Source organism: Pelophylax lessonae (assembly GCF_965119305.1).
Source record: "Pelophylax lessonae genome assembly, chromosome: 4".
NCBI lineage: Eukaryota > Metazoa > Chordata > Amphibia > Anura > Ranidae > Pelophylax > Pelophylax lessonae.
Window position 1 is genome coordinate 55,494,253 of NC_138771.1, and position 15,527 is coordinate 55,509,779.

The 15,527-nt window shown below is 47.9% G+C and overlaps 1 protein-coding gene across 1 annotated transcript in view; it reads left to right on the forward strand.

The window, feature by feature from the left end:
• Positions 1-459: 459 nt before the first annotated feature.
• The window catches only part of LOC309554525 (uncharacterized protein), a gene marked incomplete at its 3' end in the record, with an annotated part of 67,813 nt that continues 52,745 nt past the window's right edge, over positions 460-15,527 (forward strand). The window contains exon 1 of the mRNA XM_082256274.1: positions 460-550. The remainder of the gene's footprint in view (positions 551-15,527) is intronic.

Below are 15,527 nucleotides of genomic sequence, written 5' to 3' on the forward strand. Positions count from 1 at the left end.
TTCCTGTGTCACTGAGCACTGGGGGCGCAGTCACTGTCTGGGCGCAGGGGACGGTCATTAGAAGTGAATGGGAGCACCTCCAAAACACATGCACAACACATACACAGAGATGTCCAACCTGGCTTGGAGGTTTTCTAGGGAAGATTTATCACTAAAAAATGTGTGCATTGACAGAAATTCTCCAAGGCCAGCAGAAATAGTGCAAGCTAGTGAACCAGTGCCCTCAATTCACCTAATGTCCTTTTCTGAAAACTAACAAATATCCAACTAGAAATTCAGTCATTTGCAGATTTCCCAAATCTCAACAGGGACTCATTTATAAAAAAAAAAAATGGATTTGGACTTACTGTAAAACCCTTCTTAGAGGACATAAAACACGGGATAAGTAGTTCAGCTGAACAGCATTGTACAGTTCCCTTTCAGGAGGTTGGAGACTGCCAATCAATGCCCTATCATTGCCATCATGTAGCCAGCAATAGAAGGACTGGATCATAAGAACAGAGGAGAGGGATCTGTGCTCCTTAATGCACTCCATGTGAAGGATTGTACGGTAAGTCAAAAATCCTATTCTCTTTATCATACATTAACCACTTCTGGACCGGAAGGATTTGCCCCCTTAATGACCAGGCCATTTTTTGCGATTTGGCACTGCGTTACTTTAACAGAAAATTGCGTGTTTGTGCGATGCTGTACCCAAATAAAATTGATGTCCCTTTTTTCCCACAAATAGAGCTTTCTTTTGGTGGTATTTGATCACCTGTGCGATTTTTATTTTTTGCACTATAAACAAAAAAAGAGCAACAATTCTGAAAAAAAAACAATATTTTTCACATTCTGCTACATAACATTCTCAAAAAAAAAATGTAAATATCAAAACTTTTCATCATTTTAGGCCAATTTGTATTCTGCTACATATTTTTGGTCAATAAGCGTATTATGATTGGTTTGCGCAAAAGTTATTGCGTTTACTAACTAAGGGAAAGATTTATGTCATTTTTAAATATTTATTTATTTTTTTACCAGTAATGGCGGCGATCTGCCATTTTTAGCGGGACTGTGACATTGCGGCGGACAGATCAGACCCCTAACTGACATTTTTGACACTTTTGGGGGGACCAGTGACATTACTACAGTAATCAGTGCTAAAAAATGTGCACTGTTACTGTAAAAATGACACTGGCAGGGAAGGGGTTAACCTAGTTGGTGATCAAATGGTTAAATGTAAGCCTAGGGGTGTGTTTACTAACTGGGGGGGGGGGGGTTGGGCTTGTGAAATGATCACAGAGACCTGTGATCCTATATAGAAGGATCACGGGCACTCTGTGATCATTCCATAGAGAAGAACGTGTGTTTACAACAGCTGACCGTTCTTCTCTCTCAGCGGGGAACGATCGCGGGCAGCCGTACCCATACGTCGGTTCATGCAGGAGGGGCTGCCTGCCGCAGTTTATATATGCAACGGGCAGTCCTTAAGTGGTTAAAGCCCAATTCCAGGAATAAAAAAAATAAAAAAAATCATCCCACACTGCAAGGATTATGCCTGGGGGTGCATGGTGCAGGCTCTATCACTTACCTTACACTCTGTTCAGCTGACTCTGACACCCTCCTCCTCTGCCTGTAGCTGTGATTGGGGACAAAGCCTTGGAGTTATCATGTACAGTACATGGACATCGGAGTACAGGGACATCGGAGTACAGGGACATTGGAGTACAGGGACATATAAGGACATCGGAGTACAGGGACATATAGGGACATTGGAGTACAGGGACATATAAGGACATTGGAGTACAGGGGCATATAGGGACATTGGAGTACAGGGACATATAGGGACATTGGAGTACAGGAACATATAGGGATATTGGCGTACAGGGACATATAGGGACATCAGAGTACAGGGACATATAAGGACATTGGAGTACAGGGACATATAGGGACATTGGCGTACAGGGACATATAGGGACATCGGAGTACAGGGACATATAGGGACATCGGAGTACAGGGACATATAGGGACATCGGAGTACAGGGACATATAAGGACATTGGAGTACAGGGACATATAGGGACATTGGAGTACAGGGACATCTAAGGACATTGGAGTACAGGGACATATAGGGACATTGGCGTACAGGGACATATGGGGACATCGGAGTACAGGGACATATAGGGACATTGGAGTACAGGGACATATAAGGACATTGGAGTACAGGGACATATAGGGACATTGGCGTACCAGGACATATAGGGACATCGGAGTACAGGGACATATAGGGACATCGGAGTACAGGGACATATAAGGACATCGGAGTACAGGGACATATAAGGACATTGGAGTACAGGGACATATAGGGACATTGGAGTACAGGGACATATAGGGACATCGGAGTACAGGGACATATAAGGACATCGGAGTACAGGGACATATAAGGACATTGGAGTACAGGGACATATAGGGACATTGGAGTACAGGGACATATAGGGACATTGGAGTATAGGGACATATAGGGACATCGGAGTATAGGGACATATAGGGACATTGGAGTACAGGGACATATAGGGACATTGGAGTGCGACTGGAGTCGGTTTCAATTTACAGAGCAAGCTGTAGAGGATCCAGTCGCAGCGCTGGTGTAAAAAATATTAGTCAGGAGTAGCTGGAGATTCTTTTTTTATTTAATAATTTTTTTATTGAAAAGAAAAAAGGATTTTCCAGCAAGAAAAACAAGGAAATAGAAGAAAGATGAGAGAAAAAAATTTGAAAAATTCAAAAGATTCCAAACAAAACATTAAATACAAAATATGGCCATATTAGCATAACATGGTATAGTGTGTGAGAACATATTATTCAAATAATAGGTCATTTTGCCGTATTGGCATAACATATTACAACATATTAACATATGTCATTGTTCAAATTACAAATCAAATAGCCATATCTAAGATACGTGACATATTTGGTTAAAACTATCACACTAAACTTCTATATGATAATAACGAGAAAGAAAAAATAAATAAATAAAAAATTTTGCAAAGAGAGGGTAGGGAAAGGATAAGGAAGGGAAGAAAAGGGAAGGTATCATCCGGAGACCTCCGTGGACTTCTTAAGTCAAAGTATTTGTATTAGATGACATTGTTTCGATATATTCCGATGAACATGTAAAGGAAAACCAACAAGCCCATCTTTTAAGAAATGTATGATTTTGATCTTTTAAAGTTAGAGAGAGATCCTCCATCCGAGCTGCATGTGCGACTCGTTCTAACCACATTGGGACAGTAGGGACAGTAGGTTTTTTCCATAGTTTAGGGATTAGGGATTTCGCCGCATCTAATAGATGAGGAATAATAGATTGCTTATACCTGTCCACTGGTTCCCCTGAGCAATGGAATAGGACCACCCAGGGATCATCCAACACTGGATGCCCCTGGATGATGTTGATCCAATGCAACACAGAGGACCAGTATGGGCGCAGAATCGGGCATGACCACCACATATGGGCATGAGAGGCTTCTTCTCCGCATCCTCTCCAACAGAGAGCCCAGTAGTCTGGGAACATTGACCGCAACTTTCTAGGAGAGTAATGCCATCTAGACAACAGTTTATAGTTTAATTCTGAAGATTGTGTTGAAATAGAAGAAGTATGTACTAGCTGTAATATCTTTTTACGTTGTTGATCAGTTAAAGGGAGGTCAAGGTCCTGTTCCCATTTCAATAAAAATGGGCTACCCGATGTCTTTTCAATTTTTATTAATGCTTTATATAAGTCAGATAAGCTGCCTTTGCCAAGTGGGGCCCCCGGGCACCCGCCGGGCATGCCCATTCGGAAAGACGGCCCTGCACTTTGGTTGTTTGTGACCTTGCCATGATCTCTTCGATAGGATTCAACTCTGCCAATGAGAGAATAGGCTTAGGTAAAGCATGAACAACTCCAAATATTTGTCTATATTGCCCTTTAATCATTGTGGTTGTTGTTGATGAATCGGGGATCAATTCTGAAAGGGATAGCACTCCTGTGGCCGAAGTAACATGGCGGAGTGTAGGCGGGAAAATAGGAAGCTACTTACCAACAGCAGGGTCCATATTCCCTGGTAAAAAGTAAGAATGGCCTAATAGGGGCATCAGAGGAGAATTATAGGGCCAGTGGTTACGCCTATGTATGGAGTCCCATATGGCATACGTAGAGGCAGTTAGAGGAGAAATATCTCCAAAGTGTGGTCTGTGTTGACGTGGTATCCACACCTGTGTATATAAAGTAGTATGGTACATATCCGACTCTAGTTGAACCCAAAGTTTGGTATCCTTATGTTGTTTCCAATCTATCACTCGGAGAAGTACTGCTGCCTCATAATATTTTTTAAAATTGGGGAGAGCTAAGCCTCCCTCATTTTTAGGTCTAACCAGTTGGCGTAGAGCAATTCGGGGATGTCTACCTTTACTTCAACCATCCTCTCACTCATAGAGTAGGTGTGCGCAGCCTATTGCATCAGGGCAGGGGTCTTCAAACTATGGCCCTCCAGTTGTTCAGGAACTACAATTCCCATCATGCCTAGTCATGTCTGTGAATATCAGAGTTTTACAATTTCTCATGGGATGTGTAGTTCCGCAACAGCTGGAAGGTCGTAGTTTGAGGATCCCTGCATTAGGGTGCGCACCCCAAAGCTCAAACACACACGCCTTTCTCTGCAGCCTCAACTGCGCTGGACAGTGAATGAATGGGAAGTGCTCTGTGCCAAGCGGCTTCCTGTTCATTCACAAACTGAAGCATACTAAACTGTTTACTTTGCTTCAGTTATGATTGAGCACAGTGAGTGAGTGTGTTCACTATGTTCATTTAGAAAAGGAAGGGGCTGGTAAATGGCATATGGATTAACCGCTTTCCTACTCTCCATCCTGTAACATTTCCCAGCAGTAGCCAGGGGGAGAAGGGGGAAGGCGCAACATGGGGAAAGCCCGAGCAGTAGGGGGAATTGGCACCACCACACAAAGTGATTAGGATGTGCTCATGCATACCTGGCACAACCCCTGCGCACACCTATGCTCTCACTACACATTACACTGCCCGGCCAAAACAAAAAATTGCCACCAAAAAAAAAGGTCACACATTCTAATATTTTGCGTTGGCTTTGATCACGGCACGCATTCACTGTGGCATTGTTTTGATAAGCTTCTGCAATGTCACAAGATTTATTTCCACCCAGCGTTGCATTCATTTTTCACCAAGATCTTGTATTGATGATGGGAGAGTCAGACCACTGCGCAAAGCCTTCTCCAGCATCTTAACAACAAATCTACAGAACCAGTCTTATTGTTACCCGGGGACTGCTTATAATTAATGCCTAGGATAAAAGGCTAAAGTTTGCATATCATTTTCTTAAGAGACCCAGGAAATACCATAATGCCTAGCACTTGTAAGTGACCCTAGTTAGATACATACAGAGCTGGGACAAGGGGTGGGCAGGAGGGACGGCTGCCCTGGGCACTGTGGTTTCATGTGAGGTGGGTGGTACTGCAAGGAGAATGTGGGGGGGTTGTGTTAGAAAAGAGGAATTGGGGGGTTTTGTGCTAGAAGGGCACCTCCAGGTGAAATGTTTTTTTCTGGGGGGGGGGGGGGGGGCGCTTGTGCTAGTAGGGATGATTGGGGGGGATTTGTGCTAGGAAGGAAAATTGGTGGAAAGATTTGTTGTGGGAGGAGGGATTTCAACAGGGGAGAATATTTGTACTGGGAGGAGGGCAGTGGCGTAGCATGGGTTGTCAGCGCCCGGGCAAGGTAAGTAATTTGCGCCCCCTACACAAACCTACTAGACCATTACACTGACACCTACACTGACCTAGCTGACCACTACAGAGACCTACCTTATTCCTACACTGACCTACCTGATTCCTATACTGACACCTACACAGACCTACCTGACCACTACACTGACCTACCTGATTACTATACTGACACCTACACTGACCTAGCTGACCACTACAGTGACCTACCTTATTCCTACACTAACCTACCTTATTACTACACAGACACCTACTCTGACCTACCTTCTTCCTACACCGACCTACCTAATTCCTGCACTAACCAACCTGATCACTACACTGACCTACCTAATTTCTATACTGACACCTACACTGACCTACCTGACCACTACACAGACCTACCTGACCAATACACTGCCCACTACACTGACCTACCTGATCACTATACTGACACCTACAGAGACCTACCTGATTCATACACTAACAGACCTGATCACTACACTGACCTACCTAATTACTATACTGACCCCTACACTGAACCCTACACTGACATTCCTGATTCCTACACTGACCTACCTGACACCTTCACTGAATCCCCTACACTGACACCCCCCCTACATTGACACCTTCACTGATCCCGCTACACTGACACACTGACCCCCCCCCCCCCACACACACTGACACCTACACTGACCCCCCTACACTGAGCCCTATAATGACCCCTTCAATGAACCCTGTACACTGACCCCCCCTACACTGACCTCTCCACTGATACCCCCATACACTGACACCTACACTGACCCCCCCCTACACTGACCTCCCCCATACACTGTCACCTACACTTACCCCCCATACACTGACACCTACACTGACCCCCCATACACTGACCCCTTCACTTACACCTACACTGATTCAATGCACTGACCCCCCCTACAGTGACACCTTCACTCACACCTTCACTGACAACTACACTGACCCCCCTACACTGACACCCCCTATACTGACGCCCCTACACTGACCCCCCATACACTGACCTCCCCCTACATTGACCCCCCCATACTCTGACCCCCCATACACTGACCCCTACACTGACCCCCCCATACACTGACCCCTACACTGACCCCCCCTATATTGACACCGACACTGACTCCCCCAAACACTGACCCCCCCATACACTGAAACCTACACTGACCCCCCCTACACTGACACCTACACTGACCACCCCCATACACTGACACATACACTGACCCCTCTACACTGACCCCCCTTCACTAACCCCCCTACACTGACACATACACTGACCTCCTCGTACAGTGACCCCTACACTGACCCCCCCCTACATTTCCACATACACTGACCTCCCTACACTGACCCCTACACTGACCTCCCCATACCCTGAGACCTACACTGACACCTATACTGACCCCCCTACACTAACCCCCCATACACTAACCCCCTACACTGACCCCTACACTGACCCCCCATACACTGACCCCCCTACACTGACCCCTCCTACATTTACACATACGCTGACCCCCCCTCCACACTGACACCCCTACACTGACCCCCCCTACATTCCCACATACACTGACCTCCCTACACTGACCCCTACACTGACCTCCCCATACCCTGAGACCTACACTGACACCTATACTGACCCCCCTACACTAACCCCCCATACACTAACCCCCTACACTGACCCCTACACTGACCCCCCATACACTGACCCCCCTACACTGACCCCTCCTACATTTACACATACGCTGACCCCCCCTCCACACTGACACCCCTACACTGACCCCCCCTACATTCCCACATACACTGACCCCCCCTACACTGACCTCCCTACACTGACCCCCCCATACACTGACCCCCTTACACTGACACATACACTGACCCCCCCTACATTTCCACATACACTGACCCCCCCACACTAACCCCCCCCTACATTCCCACATACACTGACCCCCCCTACACTGACCCCCCCATACACTGGCCCCTCCTACACTGACACATACACTGACCCCCCCTACATTTCCACATACACTGACCCCCCTACAATGACACCCCCATACACTGACCACTGACCCCCCATACACTGACCCCCCCATACACTGACCCCTACACTGACCCCCCATACACTGACCACTGACCCCCCCATACACTGACCCCCTACACTAAACCCCCCCTACATTTCCAAATACACTATACTGACACCCCCTACACTGACCCACCTCCTCCACTCCCATGTCAGCTTCCCTGGGCTCCCGGGGGCAGGCAGCACATCACTTACCTTGTTCTGTGTAAAAAACACTGGTGACTCGAGGAGGCGATCCGGAGCGAAGGGGAGAGACAGCGGGGTGGCCCCGACATCAGTGGGAGACTCCGGAAGCGGTGCTGCACATGCACCGAGCCACAGAGCATCTTCACCCACAACCAGCCCTGCCCCCCGGCCGCCACTCATCCTGTACAAAGTCAGTCACGGAGCCAAGAGGCAGGCGGGCGGGGGCTAGACACTATGATCCCGCGGATGGCGGGCGTGGGATGCGCCCCCCTAAATGTTGCGCCCGGTGCCAGTGGCCCCCCCAGCACCCCCCACGCTACGCCACTGGAGGAGGGGGAATTTATGCTTAGGGGTAGGCATGCAGATTGGTGCTCAATTTCTTTTCTTTTTTTTTTTTTGGGGGGGGGGGGGGTTTGACACATAATCCTCATACAGCTTGGGGGGGGGGGTGAGGGGGGCTACAGTTTGGCATGTTTGCCCTGGGCTCTAGATGACCTTGTCCCCGCACTGGATACATTAACATGCAGTCTAACAAAGTCCTCCAATCTTTCATCACATTTTATTGAGCCTTAGGACATAAGGCTAAAGTTGGAATACAATAGTCTTAAGAGACCCGAAAAAACCATAATGCCCGACACTTGTGAGTGACCCTAGTTAGATACATACAGGGCCAGGATAAGGGGTGGGCAGGAGGGGCGGCTGCCCTGGGCACTGTGGTTTCATGTGATGTGGGGGGAACTGCAAGGAGAATGGGGGGAGGGGATTTGTGATGGGAGGGGGAATTTGGGGGCAGCAGGGGGTAAGAATTGTTCTAGGAGGGGGGAAATTGGGGGAATGTGTTAGGAGTGGTGATTTAGGGGGATTTGTGTTGGGAGGGGGTATGGGGGAAGAAGATTTGTGCAAGAAGGGAGGAATTGGGGGGTTTGAGCTAGAAGAGGTGATATGGTAGAGGGAGGAGGGGAATTTTTTTTTTTTTTTTGGGGATGGGGGGTTGTGCTTGTAGGGATGATTGGGGAGGATTTGTGCTAGGAAGGGACATTTGGGGGGGGGGTGTAAGAGGGGGGGAAGGATGTGTACTTGGAAGGGAAATTCGAGGGGTAGAGGATTTGTGCTAGGAGGGGTGATTTCTTTTTTTTGGTGGGGGGCATTTGTACTGTTTGGAAAGATTTGTTCTGGGAGGAGGGATTTTAACAGGGGGGTGGATTTGTACTGGGAAGAGGGGGGATTTATGCTTAGAGGGTAGGCATGCAGATTGGTGGTCAATTTTTTTTGGGGGGAGCGGGGGTTTCTGACACATAATCATCGTACAGCTTGGGGAGGGGCTGCAGTTTGGGGCATTTGCCCTGGGCTCTAGATGACCTTGTCCCCGCACTGGATACATTAACATGCAGTCTAACAAAGTCCTCCAATCTTTCATCACATTTTATTGAGCCTTTGAACAAAATGCTAAAGTTGGAATACAATAGTCTTAAGAGACATGGAAATACCATAGTGCTTGACACCATTGAGTGACCTTAACTGGATATTTTTTTCTATATATTGCTTAATAAAGTGGTGTATCTACTACGATTTATAGAGGATAATAGAAGACTTTAAAGTCAACCACTTATTCTAAAGCCCCATACACACAATCAGATTATCGAACGATCTGTCGTCCGTTTTTTGTGGCATGCTAGTCTGATGTGGAAAGTGAAGAGGTTATTTTCATACGAATTTTCCCGTAGGACAGAATTCTACTTCAGAAGTGATGTCATGTGTTGGATTGCTTTCTATGTGTTCTTTCATCTTTGAGCATGGCTAGTCTTGCTCATAAGATTTTTCCCCGTCGAAATCTGTACTAATGAGACGAAAATCGGACGTGTGTTGACGGAGGACAACAATTTTATAGCCTGCACACCAGGATTTTGTCAGCCGAAAAGTCGGAATCGGCTGTCGAAAGCACCATACTAACAATCCAAAAATCGGCAGATCGGTCGTCGGACGAATTTTCCCTTCCAAATTTCTTATCGTGTGTACGGGCCTTAAGTTTAACGAATCACTTGACTACTAGTGCTGTGTAGGTGATTCATTCTTAGCTGCACAATTGCTCATATATCCTGCTGCTATCGCTGGTAATTAACCGCTGTTATTGAAGTTTATGATTCTCATTTTTGAGATTTCACCCAGTGGGCTCTCTGGGATTGAGATTATCACTCTACCAGAAGGGACCCCACTCGTTGAACGTTACGTTCATTGAAATTTGTTGGTTTTAAATGTAATTGACAACATTGTCCATCCTTTTAATGTTGTTGGTTGGTGTATATCGCCCAGTGGTTAAATAAGGGCGTTTTTTTCTACTGGTTGATTGATTGTTGAATATTGTAATTATTAATAAAGAGTTTATGTATGCATAGTCATACCGCTTGGACCTTATTAGCACTCTGTTTTAGGAACTTTACTTCTAGGTACTAATTTTGGCCTACTTTTAGGTGCTAGGTCTGCACCTTGGACTTAAAATAATTAATTTCCTCGTCCTTTGTCCAATAAGGACATCTTCTATTTAGAGCAGGCATGTCCAACCTGAGGCCCGGGGGCCGCATGCAGCCCAGAACCACAGGCGATGCGGCCCACTGCCCCCTGACAATTTATTTTTTTTGCTGGGGAAGAAGAAAGTCGAGTCGGGGGCACGGCCACAGCGGCTTTCAACTAACTGTTGGCAGAGGCTGCCTCTGAGGGGAGGGGAAGGGGGGTGGGGAGCAATGTTCCCTCTAATTTTTTACTGGGCTGAGCAAATAAAAAAATTTCTGAGCGCAGTGCTCCCCAACCTTTTTATCGCCGCGGACCGGTCAACGTTTGATCATTTTTCTGTGGCCCCCAATCAATGCAGAGTGCCCACAGCATTGCCCCCAATCAATGCAGAGTGCCCACAGCATTGCCCCCAATCAATGCAGAGTGCCATAGCATTGCCCCCAATCAATGCAGAGTACTACAGCATTGCCCCCAATCAATGCAGAGTACTACAGCATTGCCCCCAATCAATGTAGAGATGCCAGCGTGCCCCTTTTCAATGTAGAGGTGCCAGTGTGCCCCCTTTCAATGTAGAGATGCCAGTGTACCCCCTTCCAATGTAGAGATGCCAGTGTGCCCCCTTTCAATGTAGAGATGCCAGTGTGCCACCTTTCAATGTAGAGATGCCAGCGTGCCCCCTTTCAATGTAGAGATGCCAGTGTGCCCCCTTTCAATGTAGAGATGCCAGTGTGCCCCCTTTCAATGTAGAGATGCCAGTGTGCCCCCTTTCAATGTAGAGATGCCAGTGTGCCACCTTTCAATGTAGAGATGCCAGCGTGCCCCCTTTCAATGTAGAGATGCCAGTGTACCCCCTTCCAATGTAGAGATGCCAGTGTGCCACCTTTCAATGTAGAGATGCCAGCGTGCCCCCTTTCAATGTAGAGATGCCAGTGTGCCACCTTTCAATGTAGAGATGCCAGTGTGCCACCTTTCAATGTAGAGATGCCAGTGTCATCCCTTTCAATGTAGAGATGCCAGCATGCCCCCTTTCAATGTAGAGATGCCAGTGTGCCCCCTTTCAATGTAGAGATGCCAGCGTGCCCCCTTTCAATGTAGAGATGCCAGCGTGCCACCTTTCAATGTAGAGATGCCAGTGTGCCCCCTTTCAATGTAGAGATGCCAGCGTGCCACCTTTCAATGTAGAGATGCCAGCGTGCCACCTTTCAATGTAGAGATGCCAGCGTGCCCCCTTTCAATGTAGAGATGCCAGCGTGCCCCCTTTCAATGTAGAGATGCCAGTGTGCCCCCTTTCAATGTAGAGATGCCAGCGTGCCCCCTTTCAATGTAGAGATGCCAGTGTGCCCCCTTTCAATGTAGAGATGCCAGCGTGCCACCTTTCAATGTAGAGATGCCAGCGTGCCACCTTTCAATGTAGAGATGCCAGCGTGCCCCCTTTCAATGTAGAGATGCCAGTGTGCCCCCTTTCAATGTAGAGATGCCAGTGTGCCCCCTTTCAATGTAGAGATGCCAGCGTGCCACCTTTCAATGTAGAGATGCCAGCGTGCCACCTTTCAATGTAGAGATGCCAGTGTGCCCCCTTTCAATGTAGAGATGCCAGTGTGCCCCCTTTCAATGTAGAGATGCCAGTGTGCCCCCTTTCAATGTAGAGATGCCAGCGTGCCACCTTTCAATGTAGAGATGCCAGCGTGCCCCCTTTCAATGTAGAGATGCCAGCGTGCCCCCTTTCAATGTAGAGATGCCAGTGTGCCCCCTTTCAATGTAGAGATGCCAGTGTGCCCCCTTTCAATGTAGAGATGCCAGTGTGCCCCCTTTCAATGTAGAGATGCCAGCGTGCCACCTTTCAATGTAGAGATGCCAGTGTGCCCCCTTTCAATGTAGAGATGCCAGTGTGCCCCCTTTCAATGTAGAGATGCCAGAGTGCCCCCTTTCAATGTAGAGATGCCAGCGTGCCACCTTTCAATGTAGAGATGCCAGTGTGCCCCCTTTCAATGTAGAGATGCCAGTGTGCCCCCTTTCAATGTAGAGATGCCAGTGTCTTCCCTTTCAATGTAAAGACTCTTCAGTCCCGAGTCTAGTAATGGTTCTGCAAGCAAGTTCCTCATTGATATCCTCCAGAACTGATGAATACACCCTTTTCTGTATGTTAAGCTGCATATAGAGTTACCCACTTTTTCAGTTTTTAATTAATGCAGAGTGCCCACAGCATTGTCCCCAAATCAATGTAGAGATGCCAGCGTTCCCCCCGCGAGTCTACCCCCCCCCCCCCCGTGCACTTACCTCACGGTCACGGGCGGCAGCTTCTCTTCAGTTCATTCCCCGGCTTCCTGCCTCTCCTCAGTCCTCCTGACTCCCGAGTCCCGGCGCCTCTTCCTCGGCCAATGGCATGAAGTTGGCCTTTCGGCCAATCAGGAAGCGGGAGGACCCGCTCCCTGATTGGCCAGGAGGAGGATCCGTGTGACAATAGCGAATTTTCATTCGCTATTGTCACACAATGGGCGTGCTCTCGCGGCGCACGCTCTGCTACACGGCCGCCACGTCTGCGGCTGCGCGGTTTGAATAGGTGCTTGCGCGGGACCTTCATTCACACTGCGCGCCCGCGCATGCGCGCAGGCTAAAGGGAACACTGGTGGGGAGTGCTGCTGGATTACAAACAGAACGGGAATCTCCTGCTTACCCGGCAGCCACTGTCATATGATGCCCCGCCCCCTGGACCGGCTCCTATGATAGACAGCACATTGGTGACATCTATCATAGGAGCCGGTCCAGGAGGCAGGACTTTGCATGACAGCAGTCGCCGGGTAAGCGGGAGATCCCCGCTCTGTAGTTCAGCTGCTCTCCTCTCTCTTCATTGCAGACTGCATTGGATGGGGATGCACTGGTGAGGCTTCATTGGATGGACACTGATCAAGCTGCATTGGATGGGCACTGATCAGGCTGCATTGGATGGACATGCACTGGTGAGGCTGCATTGGATGGGCACTTATCAGGCTGCATTGGATGGGCATGCACTGGTGAAGCTGCATTGGATGGGCACTATTTAGGCTGCATTGGATGGGCAGGCACTAGGTTGCAAGTGATGTGCAATCTCCCGGCTGCCGCGGGAGACTTAGGATGTCTGCAGTCAGTGACGGAGCCGCTGCTTCCTGTATAGTTCTGGCTCTGTCACAGGGGGAGTGATATGAAATGCACCCCTCCTGTGACAGGAGCCATACCGGAAGCAGTGTCGCGGGAAGGGCACAGGGGCATTTTATTACTTATATACCTTAACTATAGTATATATTTTTTATATACGGCCTGAGAAAATTTCTCTACACTCAATGTGGCCCAGGGAAGCCAAAAGGTTGGACACCCATGATTTAGAGGATACCTGGACATGGGGACAAACCTTTGCTGCTGAATCTGGAATCCAGGAGGTCCACGTCTGGAATCCACCACCTGTGACATGCGTCTTGAAACACTTTTGGGTTAAGATACCATGCCCCTGTGTCCCAACACTGAGGACTGAGGAAGTTCTCCTGACTAATTTCCACACCTGGAATGCCTATGGTGCACAGGACTAGAAAATGCAGCTCTGCCCACTCCAGAATATGATTGGCTAATTTATGAGCTGAAAGACTTTTGATTCCTCCCAGGTGTTTGATGAAAGCCATTGCTTGTTAACTAAATCCTAGGTGGCTGACCTTGTGGTTGAGAGGCCCAGAGTTGAAGGGATAAGTGAATTACGGAATGCTGAATGTTGCTGTGAGGGCATCCAGGTCTCCCAAGCCCAACAGGCTGACATCAATCTAAAGAAACCCCCAGACCAGTAGGAGAAAGGATTTCCCTGACTCCATGACCTGGATAGTGATCCGCCAGGCCAGAGCAAGCCTGGTCTTGGGATAGAGGCATGAGTGATGGCCCAGAGGCTGAGCCTTTTTGCCCCATGCAGATAGAATGTTGAGTTGCAGTGGTCTGGACTGAAATTGTACATTGAAATGGCCTCCAAGGAAGATACCATTAAGCCCAGAAACCTTAATGCAAAAAGGGAGTGCAGGTTGGCTCCTCCATTGCAGCGTCTGAACATGGGAACAGAGTGTTTGGAGCTTTTGCTGTGGAAAGAAGCCCCTGTACTGGGAAGTATCCTAGAGAAGGCTTAGATATCCGTCTAGTAGTGAGTCGGTTCCACTGCTGAGGTAGTAGAGACCCTGGAAAATAAAATGGTGGTTGTTGCAATTTTTATGTCACGCGATATTTGTGGAAAGTTGGAGACATTCAAGTAAGCATCTTTGGTGTCTACAGAAGTCAAAGTCCCTTGGGTGGAAGGAAGCAATGACTAACTTGGTAGATTCCATGTGAAATGTATCTGAAAGAATGTGTTGAGAAGCTTTTGGGTCTAGAATGTTGTGAATGTGTCCTTTCACTTTGAGAACTGAGAACATGTTTGAGGAGAAACAATGGCTATGGTCCCTAAAGAGAAGAGCTACACCAGAGCAACATGGAAGTATGTTAGTCTTTACAAGAAAGACTTGGAAAGTTTGACAGGAAGTAGGAGGAGCTAGAAATCAAAGTCCTAACTTGTAGTCCCATATTAATACCACATTCTGTACCCAGAATATTCTGGGACCAGGTGGCTGCAAAGACTGACAGGTGTCCTCCCATTATGAGGAAGACTTGCTTGCCAGTTCAACCTTTCCTTGGATTTGGAGGTCTGGGAGAATTGAAAGGAATTCCCCTTAGTCTCTGAGGTAGGGCATTCTTTCTTTGTTGACGTCCTTAAGAAAAGAAGCATTCCCCATCAAAGGACATGCGTGATGGACTCTTTTGCATTACTGTTCAGCAGACCAGCCTTTAAGCCATGGGTGTCCAACCTTTTGGCTTCTCTGGGCCACATTGAGTGTACAGAAATTTTCTCGGGCCGCATATAAAATATATACTTTTAGTCAAGGTATATAAGTAATAAAACACCGATGTGCCCTTCCCGTGCTGCTGCGCCCCGCCCAGCACTAATT